Source organism: Coturnix japonica, chromosome 3 (assembly GCF_054131305.1).
Source record: "Coturnix japonica strain WE chromosome 3, WE-NBRP24, whole genome shotgun sequence".
In the NCBI taxonomy this organism is placed as follows: Eukaryota; Metazoa; Chordata; class Aves; order Galliformes; family Phasianidae; genus Coturnix; species Coturnix japonica.
Genome location: NC_140665.1, coordinates 41,562,503 through 41,573,533, shown reverse-complemented (window position 1 = coordinate 41,573,533; position 11,031 = coordinate 41,562,503). Strand labels below are relative to the sequence as shown.

General features: G+C 37.4%; 1 protein-coding gene across 3 annotated transcripts in view; it reads right to left on the bottom strand.

Moving 5' to 3' along the window:
* The window catches only part of PDE10A (phosphodiesterase 10A), a 337,941-nt gene that overhangs the window by 306,300 nt on the left and 20,610 nt on the right, over positions 1 to 11,031 (bottom strand). The gene's annotated exons all lie outside the window — the stretch shown is intronic.

The following is an 11,031-nucleotide window of genomic DNA, read 5'->3' as shown; positions in this document are numbered from 1 at the left end:
GATGCATGGCTGTGAGCAGCACCCCATGCCCCTACTTCTTCCAGGATAGGAAGAGTCAAGTTGAAGAAAACAGACACAGTAGAAAACGTGATGGACACAACGTAAGCACTCCACACAAACTCTCACAAGAGGCTGATCTCAGCTGGTTGTGACTTGCTTCAAATGCTGTCACTTGTGGCTATCTGGGCTTCACTGCAGAGCTTGGCATGACCTCAAGAAAGGTTCCTAGGCCTCTTACCTCCCAGTTGCATAAACGAGGCAAAGGGACACTGTGATACACAGCCCACCAATTGGTTTGAAGCTGAGAAGTTGCTTACAAGTATTGGCATGGTTTCTGTTTTTATTTTACTTTTCTTTTTAAAACTGGGCAAGGAACATTTAATGTCAGCACTTCTCAGCAGCTTAACAGTTTTGTCCAGGGTATCCAGCTCACTTGGTTGACCATAGTAGTCACTAGGACAAGTAGGGAAGACTCAGAATTTGCTTCAGAAACACCCTGCAGTACACACCCTCCTTGAAGGGAGCAACAAGCCTCCTGACACCTGCATGCATCAGCCTTTGCCAGAGTTCCCAGCTGTTCCAGCTGCTAAGAGGCCTCAGACTCCTGATACCAAGATCTTGATCTCATGGCCCACCAGTTTCTAAGCAGCTGCCTCAGTTGGAAGTGCAAAGGCATCCCCCAGTCCAGAGAATTAGCCTCAGGGCAGTTGCCCAGTCTGCAGAGTATGCAGGTCCCAGAGTCTGCAGTGCAGCCAGCAAGAAACATGGGTTTCAGAGAAAGCACATCAAAACTGGAGAAGACTGTCCCAGAAGTTATGTTATATACTACTTGTATTTCCCTATGTAAAACCTACATTTTAGAAGATCCATAACCTGCCTTAATTCACACCTCACTGAGTTCCTCTTACAGGCTACATGTTATATGTTTTATATATAAATGTATATATGTATATATAAATACATATATATACGTACACATATACATGTAGTATTAAAATGTTTACATGATACAGATTACAGATCTTAAACTGATTTTGCTACCAGACTGCTAGACAAGTATAATCAAAAGCTTAACTCTTGGAAGGAAACACTGTTTTTGTGGAACAGTGTAACTTTCCCTATTGTATGTAGGTTTACATCATTGAGAAAACAAATAAACTAGATATAGCTGGAAAGGATATTTCTAAAAACAGCAGGTAGTCATCATCCAAATTCCATCAATTCATATCTGTCAACATACAGAGGGTTTCCATATGTTTGGATTTCTGGAAGCTCAGCTCAAGGAAATCCCATCAAATTATGCAAAACAAGCACTTTAATACTTTTCACCTCTACTGCAAGAGCACCTGTGCCTCTCACTCATGGACCTGAATCTCTTTTTGTGAGATACTATGCAAACATCAATCAGGTCCTACCTGAGAGGACTATTAAGACAGGAAAACAAAAAACAAAAAAACAGTAAACAAAGTTTGTCCTCCACGATACGTGGGACCCCTGTCAACTTGTACCAGTTAGCATGAAATACTACAGTTAGGCTGAGTGCATAAAAGGTGGAATTAAGGCATAGTTTGTGGCAAATGAGTCAACATGCAGAAACAGCATAGGAGGCATTTCAAAACATACAGGTTAGCCATACAACATGACACTGGACAAAGTTCAAATGCATTAAATGGGCAGGTAGTATCAACAGAAAGTCTTCAGCTTTGTACCACACAAGGGGTTCTGTATCAGGTACGTCAAGTCACAGGAAGATTTGCCAGGTAATTGTTTTACTCAGTAGAAGTGAAAAAGTCAAAGCCACCATCTAGGAGTGCTATTTCATGTAATGTTTCTGAACGGAACATTTTGAATATGGAAAAAATCATTCTGATATATTGCCAGAAGTGAGGATTCCCTATGTGATAACATACACTGTCCTTGGGTCCAGCAAGAATTATTTTCCCACACTAAGTACCCTAGGGAACCATCTGCTCTTCAAGCTATAATTAACATATTTTACAATAAATTTTATATATCTTTTAGTGAAGACATTTATTTTCCAAATGGGTAGCAACATACTAACATACTGCTCTCATAAAGATAACTTCAGATTAATCTCATCTAAAGCCCTTGGAGCCAAGTATGCAGCCTGACTGAGGCCTGATCCCTACCTCAAGGTAAACTCTGGGTATATTCCATCCCATCAGCACCTTGGTATCCCCAGGAAATAATAAAAGAATGTATTATTAACACGAGCAGTCTTCACACTTGCCAGCAATTTGGCAGGTTTATAAGTGCAGCCTTGCTGAGTGGGGACTTTCAGCCATCTTGAGCCTACAGCCTCAGGAAGTTCAGTCAGTAGTAGTAACCACGCAGCTTTGAGGAAGGTGACAAATCCTCCAAGTTCTAGGCAGTCTGAAAGCAGCCAAACAAATACAGCACTGGTCAGCTAAGAACCTAATTAAAGAAACTGTCTCTCCCTTCTGAAATTTCTTGCTTGGGTGATGAGCATCTTTTTAGTACTGTTATAGTCTACTAAGGTCTACCAAGCCCCCCCACCCCAGGCATTGGCTAGCGCAAAACAATTTTTCTGGGGCTGATTTTAGCACTTTCAAGTCAATTTCACGTACCTACTGAGCAAGCTGAAAAACAGAGGTTTCTTATAAGCGCAGAAACAATTGCTTTACTTGCCCCCGACATTCATTCTATCCCACTTTTGCTAGACAGCTTTGAATATGAGATGCTGGATAGTACTGCAAAGAAGATTCACAGACATTAATGGCCCCTTTATGAAACAAGGCTAACATGGAATTATCTTCATCTGTACCTTCATTTGAGAGCATGATACTTGTCTAATTTCACACTCAAGTATTTAATACTTACTTCTGGAAATAACCTGCTAGCTTTAGGCATAAATGTCTAAAGAATCTATTCAACAGCTCCTCTTTCTATATCCACTAAAGCTGAATCAACAAGATCGCAGATAGATGTCTGAGATTAGAGTAACTGCAGAGCTGAATTTAGCCAATGGTATTTTTATGTTAAGGAATAGCACAGAATGGAGAAAAACTGTATTTTTAAGTCTTTCGGACTATGTGAAGGACAAACTCATTAGGCAGAAAAACAGTATTTCTATCTGTATCTAGTAAATGTATGGAAAGAATCTCAACCGATTCATCTAAAGGTCCCTTTGATAATATTGTTTTCTAAGGAGACCTTTTTAGAGGCCATATTGTTATATAGCAAAAGGAACAGAAATTGAAATACATTAAATGTTGCATGAATGTCCTATTTTTGCCAGTTAACAAAATTCATTTCTTGCACAATATTTTAAACAAGAAACTATTATCCCTACACCTACCTCTTCTCCTCAAAAGGAGCAAACAGCTGCCCTGAAAGTAATGCCTCCTGTTTTTATTGTGCTTGCTACAACATCAGAAGTTAGCACAATGAGATGGTGGGTGATGTGTTTCAGGATTGGTGATAGTAACATGAGACAAGCCACTTTCTGGATGGCCATGCAGATTTCTACAAACACAGCATAAAGGCTGTTGTTCATCACTGGTGAAAACAGTGGGGACTGTGCTGAAAAACAGTGATTTGTAGCTGATAAACTGCTCTATCAAATATGCTATTGTGCTCTTTTTATTGTAGTTTCCAAGGAAATATCTAGGAGGCATTACTTTCCTGAATTTAACTAGCTAAATGTGGGTCAAAAAGATGGTACCAGAGTCTTTCCAAAGGTGAAGAGCAAAAGGACAAGAGACAAAGACAAGGTCATAAGTTGTGATGCTGGAAATTCTGATCAGGGAAAGGGAAAAAAAAAAAAAAAAAAGTGAGAATGATTCAGCACTGAAAATGTGCCCAGAAAGGCTGCGAACTCTCCATCTTCGGAGGCTTTCAAAACACAATTGCATAAGCACTGATCAATCTGATGCAACTTGGAAACGAGATCAGCTGTGAGCCAAGGCTTGGACTAGTGACTAGCAGAGGGCTCTGCTAGCCTAAATTTTCTATAAGTCTGTGAGAAAGGCCCCTTCACTGGATGATTCATCTTGTCTTAAAATAGTTCTCTAAAATAGATTAGATGAATCACCATCTGGTGGTGCCTGTGTTTCACTGAATCTCACTGAATATATTCGCCACTGAATACAAAGGCAACCTAAGCTGACCAGCTACGGTGTCTTAAAGTGACATGTCTGTAAACTGTAAGCTGTGCCCTAAAAAGATTAAATTCTTACCTTATTTATATTTCACCTTTTTAGAGCAGGAACTGCTATCTTAATAGTCAGCTTCTTAATTTTGGGACAAAGTAGATGAGACTCTCATGTAACACCTAAAAATTAACAGTGAGAATAACATAATTTGACCCACAGAGTTAAATTTCATTACTGCAACAAGACATTTCCTCTCGTAACACAATAACAAGAACTTTGTCATCAGGTACACAGGTTATAATACGTAGTAGCTTTGTCTTTAAAGACAGCTAACTACTTAGAAGCTAACAGCATAGTTTTCCTTAGTGAGAGGATATTTCTAGTTTGACAGCTTTACACATTAAGGCCATAGTGGATGAAAGAGAACAGAGTTGAATGTTTTGGTAGTCTAAAATAAATAAATAATAATTCTTATTTTATAGACTGTTAAAGATTTAATAACTTTGGAGCTATTTAAAATTCTCTTTGACAAAAAATAAACCACACACAAACTTGTAGAAACACAGCTGAAGTTTTTTTGGTTTGGGGTTTTTGTTTTGTTTTGTTTTTTTGTCCATAGAAACAGTCTTTAGCTGAAACATCTTTCCCTCCAAATTCAAAGGAGGAGAGAAAAAAGTATGAATAAGAAAGAAAAATCCCATCATCTACCAGCTCTTCATGTTATCAGAAAAATTCCATTGTCTTTTACCTGAAAGGATGAAATTTAAAGGAAATTATTACGCTAATTAGAAGAGTCAAATTAAGTTTGCTGCTATTTTTCCATTCCTCTTTTAATCAGCTTTTTCAAATCATGCACCGCAACAAGATTGTATAAGAGCTCTGGACACCACCTGCGTGAATTTAATCACAAAACATAAAACAGAAATATTAATAAATGTTGCCTAAGCACAAGCCTTATGAGGAGTGGCTCAGAGAACTGGGTTTGTTTAGCCTGGTGAAGAGGAGTCTCAGGGGAGACCTCATTGCACTCTACAACTTCCTGAAGGGAGGTTGTGATGAGGAAGAGTTTGGCCTCTTCTCCTAGGCAACAAACAGGACTGGAATGGCTGCCCAGGGAGGTGGTGGAGTCACCATCGCTGGCAGTGTTCAAGAACCATCTGGATAGGGAGCTAGGAGATATGGTTTAGGGGTTTTCTGTAGGTATGGTAAAGGAAGGACAGTTGGACTAGATGATCGTCTAGGTCCTTTCCAACCTTGTGATTCTATGATTCTAACTGTTTTGTTACAGAGGATGAGGAAGGCTTTGAGAGAACATAGTGGGATGTATACACAGTGATTGAGAACCAAAATTTATATTTATTAATGTTGACTTGTAATTTCTTCAGTTTTCTTTCAACATGAGGTTTGTATTCTTGACTGATATACTTGAAAAATGCCTCTGCATTCATACACAGCAGTTTGAAAAGACAAAGCTTCCAAACAACTTTTTAAAAAGCACTTATATGTTGAAAATAACTTAGGTACTCAACTCCTAATAGAAATTGTAGAAAACCAGCCCTGCTGCTTTTCACAGTTAAGAGGCCTCAGCAACCTACATCTTTCACTGGGAGACACCTCCAGTCTACAGCTGTGTTTACAGCACTATCTGAAGAGATCGTAACCAGTTGAGAACTTTACACGTTCTTCACAGCTTCATTAGCAGAAATGGCTAAGAATAGATGGGCAGAACCTTCCTATTAGCCACACCCTTCCTATGCAAAGGCAATGGAAGCCAGGATGAGGCATACATCCTGGTTTTCCGAAGATAACTGACTCTAGACAGCCCATAAGGTGAGTCAGATACTCTAACATATTGACCATGAACCTGTACCCTGGAGAAAGTTTCTTGAGCCAAGATCTTCAACTGAGATATACATCAATATATAAATGAAAGTTTTCCTCTTCAATACATAGGCACTGACATCAGAGGCATTAAAAAGAACTCAGGTCCTATGATAGTGAAGAATAGTTATTTCCTCAGAATAAGGTGTCTAGATAAAACAAATATCTGTGATCTCGGGGAGAAAAGCAAAAGCCAACTGCCTAATCAAAAAGCTTCTAATACCCAATGGAACATCCTATTCCAATAGGCAGCTAATTCCTCTGGACATACTGACTTGCACAGGGTTACAATAAGTTCAGTTTCAGAGGGTATGATGAAAAAGAAGAGGTCAGCAGATAGTTAGACATCGATATAGCTATGCACAGCAAAAAACAATTGATTTTTGGATGATTGTTTAGTAAGGTACCTTTATGATCACTGCAAAAATTAGGCTGCTGTAACTGTGATGTATAAGCAGGATACTAACAGTATAGGGAAAGCAGTTATCAGACCAGCAGATGCTGACAAAATGGCACAGCTTCCACACACCCAGTCACTTTTGTGTTCTGAAGTCCTTTCTAGTAGAGCAGAATTACTTTGTAGCATAAAGAAATGCAAACTCAGCAAAACAAATGTTACTAGTCAGTTATATAAATGCACAAAATATTTATATTTCAAAACAAAATTTTATCTATTTTATTGAGTACCCAGGAGCTGGAGTAAGAACTCCTATTAAGGAGAAGGAAAAGAGCATTTAACAGACACTGTGCTTTACACTTAACTATGACTCTCTAAAAAAAGCCACTGACACAAGTCTTCCAATGCATACTTACTTTGCATTAAAGATCTTTACAAAAGGGATATTCTTGAATTTACAAAAACAAGTCTACATACTATAGATGTCAACAAATAAACATACAGGAGTACTTGCAGGTTCAAGCATTCATTAAAAATACTCCATTATCAGCATTATCTTTCATGTTAGCATCTCAAAGATTTCAGTCCATCCCCCATCATGCCCCACCTTACTACAGACTTGCAATTTTACCCCAAGAATAAAACACATTCCATATAGTGTAATAAATACACTAATTACCCCAGAGTGTCCTCATTTTTATATCTATCACAGCAAAACAAGAGCTCCCTGAGAACTTAATGGGAAACAGCAAAGTCCTAGCTAATGGCAACTGCAAGCATGCATGTGTATATTTTACTACATAAAATGGAAACTTAGGTCAGAATTAACAAGGTGACAGAGTTCAGAGCAGTCAAACTTGAAAAATGACCAGGAGTTGTTAGTTTTCATTCAGATAGTTGCAGCAAGGTTCTGCATGACCAGTGTCAACTTTTGTCCACCACGCCTGCTTTCCAGATAACTTACTGCGAGACAAAACATCATTCAATCCCCATCCAACAGCCTGACAGAACTTTTGGATTAGCTACTAACATTAAAAAAAAAAAAAAAAAAAAATTAAACGGACTTCAGTTTTGCCAGAATGAACTCAGAGTGAAACAGCAGTTGCATATATAGGAAAGTTTGAAGGGTATCTAGAAAGAATAGTGACAATGCTCATTGGGTAAAGCCTATGCCCTAAAAGTTTCTACAGAATATTATCCTTATTGTAAAACTTTCTAGTTTAATTTAAAAGAAAGTATGTATTGGGTATGTGTCAAATAAATGCAGTGTAACTTCTTTCTAAATGAAATGGAATCTTTCATACGCATACTAAAAATTTCCCTTCTCCATGTTCCAGAGGAGATTCTCCAAAAGCCAGCTTCCTTTTCATTCCCTAGATATCCAGCTTCCATCTGTTTGGTACATCCCACAGAGGAGAGGAAGTTCACTGGCCACAAAGAATGACCCAACATTGGAGCATAACCATGGAAATGTTCAAAAAGACCTGCACAGATTAATGACACATCTGGTTCTATAGATGTCTATGACAAAACCATCAACCCCAAGATATTACAGTTGACTGCTTTTTCACCCATGGAACATTTAACATTTCAGTGATGCAAATATGAAAACTTCACTCTTTTACAATTAATGAAGATGAAAACACACATTAATTCTCAGTAAGTACCAATCTTTATTCCAGATGAATTCTGTTAGCTAATAGTAAAATAGCAAATTACTCAGTACTAACAAAAATATTCAGTTTGGGCTCTATTTTAGTGCATTAAGAGTTCTATACTGACTCACACCAACATTGTCAGATCTTTACTTTTTAGACACAAACTATGAAATACTGTTTCCCATATGAGAACGTGTATAACTTTCCGTTTTTAAAAGAAATTTGCCTGTGCTTTTCCTATAACAAGGCCAAATCAGAAACTGCAGGGGCAGGGTCTTAAAATTTTGAATGAGTTGTAGCATTACAAATATCCTCAAGCATGTTCAGGTAGTCAGAGTTAGTCCTGCATTCTGGGAAAAAATATTTTTTTTTCCTGTATTGTTTCTGGTATTTTGTTCAGACAGCTCTCATGCTTTATTATATTCTCTGCCTTACCCTGGATCACTGTCCTATTTTGCATAACGGAAGCTTTGAAACCTGAGTAATTTTAGATACAGTTACAATAAATCATCTATTCCCTCTAAAGAGGAAGAAAAATTGTATTATATTAATTTTGAATAAAAGGCATAAGCTGTCTTTTGCCCAGCTTGGCTATTCAAACCCTCCTCTATCTATCCCAGATCAATTAAAAAAAAAAATATATATATATATATATATATATATATATATATATATATATATCACTTTAGGACTTCTTTATAATCTCTCTGTAACTTCTTGTGGCTAAATTTTAGCAAGATCCTAGTATTAGCAATCAACGGGGGGCAATTTTATGATATCAAAGTTACCACCATTTTACTTCCACAAATACTAGTAGTCCTCATTTTGTTTGAAAGTTAAAGTATTTGTTTTATCCAGGTGTGGAATATAAAAATGATATTTCCATTATTATAAAGTTATTTTAATAGAGATTAAATGTAGGTAAAAATACTCAGTAAATACAATAATCATTTATCAAAACACAAAAAGACAGACCAATTTCAGCTAAGGGAAGTATTTCAGAATCTAATACTTAGAGTCAAGAGGTATCTCAGGTACATGGAAGAGGACTAACCTCACATGTGATGTAGCAGAGAATCTCAGAGTAGCTGAGAGTAGATTCCTCTTTAAAATAATAATAATAATAATAATAATAATAATAATAATAATAATAATTCTTAAAAACTTCGAAAATAAAAGCTTTCAAATTGAAGAAAGGAGACGAGTCAGATCCTCACAAGCCATGAATCTGCTAATACCATAAACATTACTCAAATGAAGCAGCGCTTAATTCTCCCAGGCCACGTGCCACTAAATACAGCACAATAACTAACCACCACCAGAGAGGTGGTAAGCCAGAGGAACAAAAGACAAATTTTTCCACACTACTGATAACACACAACAAACAACAGCAACAAAAAAGACAGAAAACCTATGAATTTTGTTTGACTTTCTAATAGCAAGGATGTAGCAGAACAACTTAACAACTAAGGATCAAAGTAATTTTGCACCAAAACTGTCGAATGAAAACTTCCCTTTCTCACCACGTGTGTGCTTGCTTGCAAGAAGGCTTGCTATGTATGATGAGTAGACACTAAAAGAGCATACAGTTACACAGAAACATCACTACACCCAGTTTGCATAGGCTTTCGGTTATTTTAAAGTCTGAGAACTGAATCATCTCAAACACTCCAGGTAAAACTTTCATCAGTAATGTAAAGCTTTAAATATGAGCAAATCTGGAGCTGCTCAGCTGACTGTGGCTTTCAGCTGAGCTTTCATGCAAGCAAAGCCTAGCTGAAAACTTGTAACTAAACATGGAAGCAGAATAGTGGAGCAGCCCTAGGCTTCCCAGTGACCACCTGAGAAATCCCCTTGTCATTGTAAACAGACACCAGAGGGATTCAACACCACGCAGAAAGGTCATAGTAATGGCATGCATAAAACTGTACACGTTCCATAAGCTATATGAAAAAGTTCTGAAAAGTTCATAAGTGAGATTTAATAGGAACAGGATGTGTACAGTTGAATACTTTAATATTTTATTAGATATTCCAGTTGTGGTGCTGCTTTTCTTTCCTCCCCAATACAACTGGCAAATCTCACAGTCTGTGTTTCAACTGTTCTCACCCTTTCTATATTTGAATGATGATTTCTGAGATATATGTATGCTGTCTCAAATAATTCAAAACAAGCAAGCAAGGTCTGACTCAAAGCCCACTGAAGAAGACAGCAGGAGTTATCCACTAAACACAGTAAATTTGTAGAAACTTAGTTGGCAAGCAGCATCATAATAAACTCATGCTATTGCCCCTTTGCTTCTTCCAGAAAGTAGTTTGGTTTTGCCTTCCAAATAAGATTTTACTTATTTAAAAAAAACAAACAAACCAAAAAAAAAAAAACTCAGCACAGATGAGATTCAGCACTCAAAGTAAAACAAAAAGGAAAAAAAAATAATAAAATGAACCAAACCAAACAAACCCACTTCCATTGTGCTTCAGAGGTTGCATCTTTTGAGACTGGGGAGGCAGGAAGAGATCAGTTAGTACCAGCCAGTTTACTGACAGCATATCAATCTTGAGATCAATAAATAAGATGAATTTCCTTCATTTCAGAGTTAAAAATGGGAGATCAAAATCATTTTGAAACCATTTGTAATGTGAAACACCCTTTCATTGTTTATCAATTAAAATAGACATCATGTTACTGTAATTGCCATTCACATGCTCCCAACTAGTCTGTGACTACTTTTTGTCCTTATGGGGTTACAATCTGTCGTGCCTTACAACTCAGTGCCAAATAGAACTTTGAAAATTGGGTTCTGTCCCATCACTGACTGCTCTTCATGATCATCTAAGCCTTCTAGAGGCTGCATTTGCATCAGCTGTTTAACTTCATCCACTATATCCCTAAGGAGTTGAGGCCTTTCTTTCTACCCCTCACTTTCTCAGTAGCTCACTGCTCCAAGGAGGCATGCAAG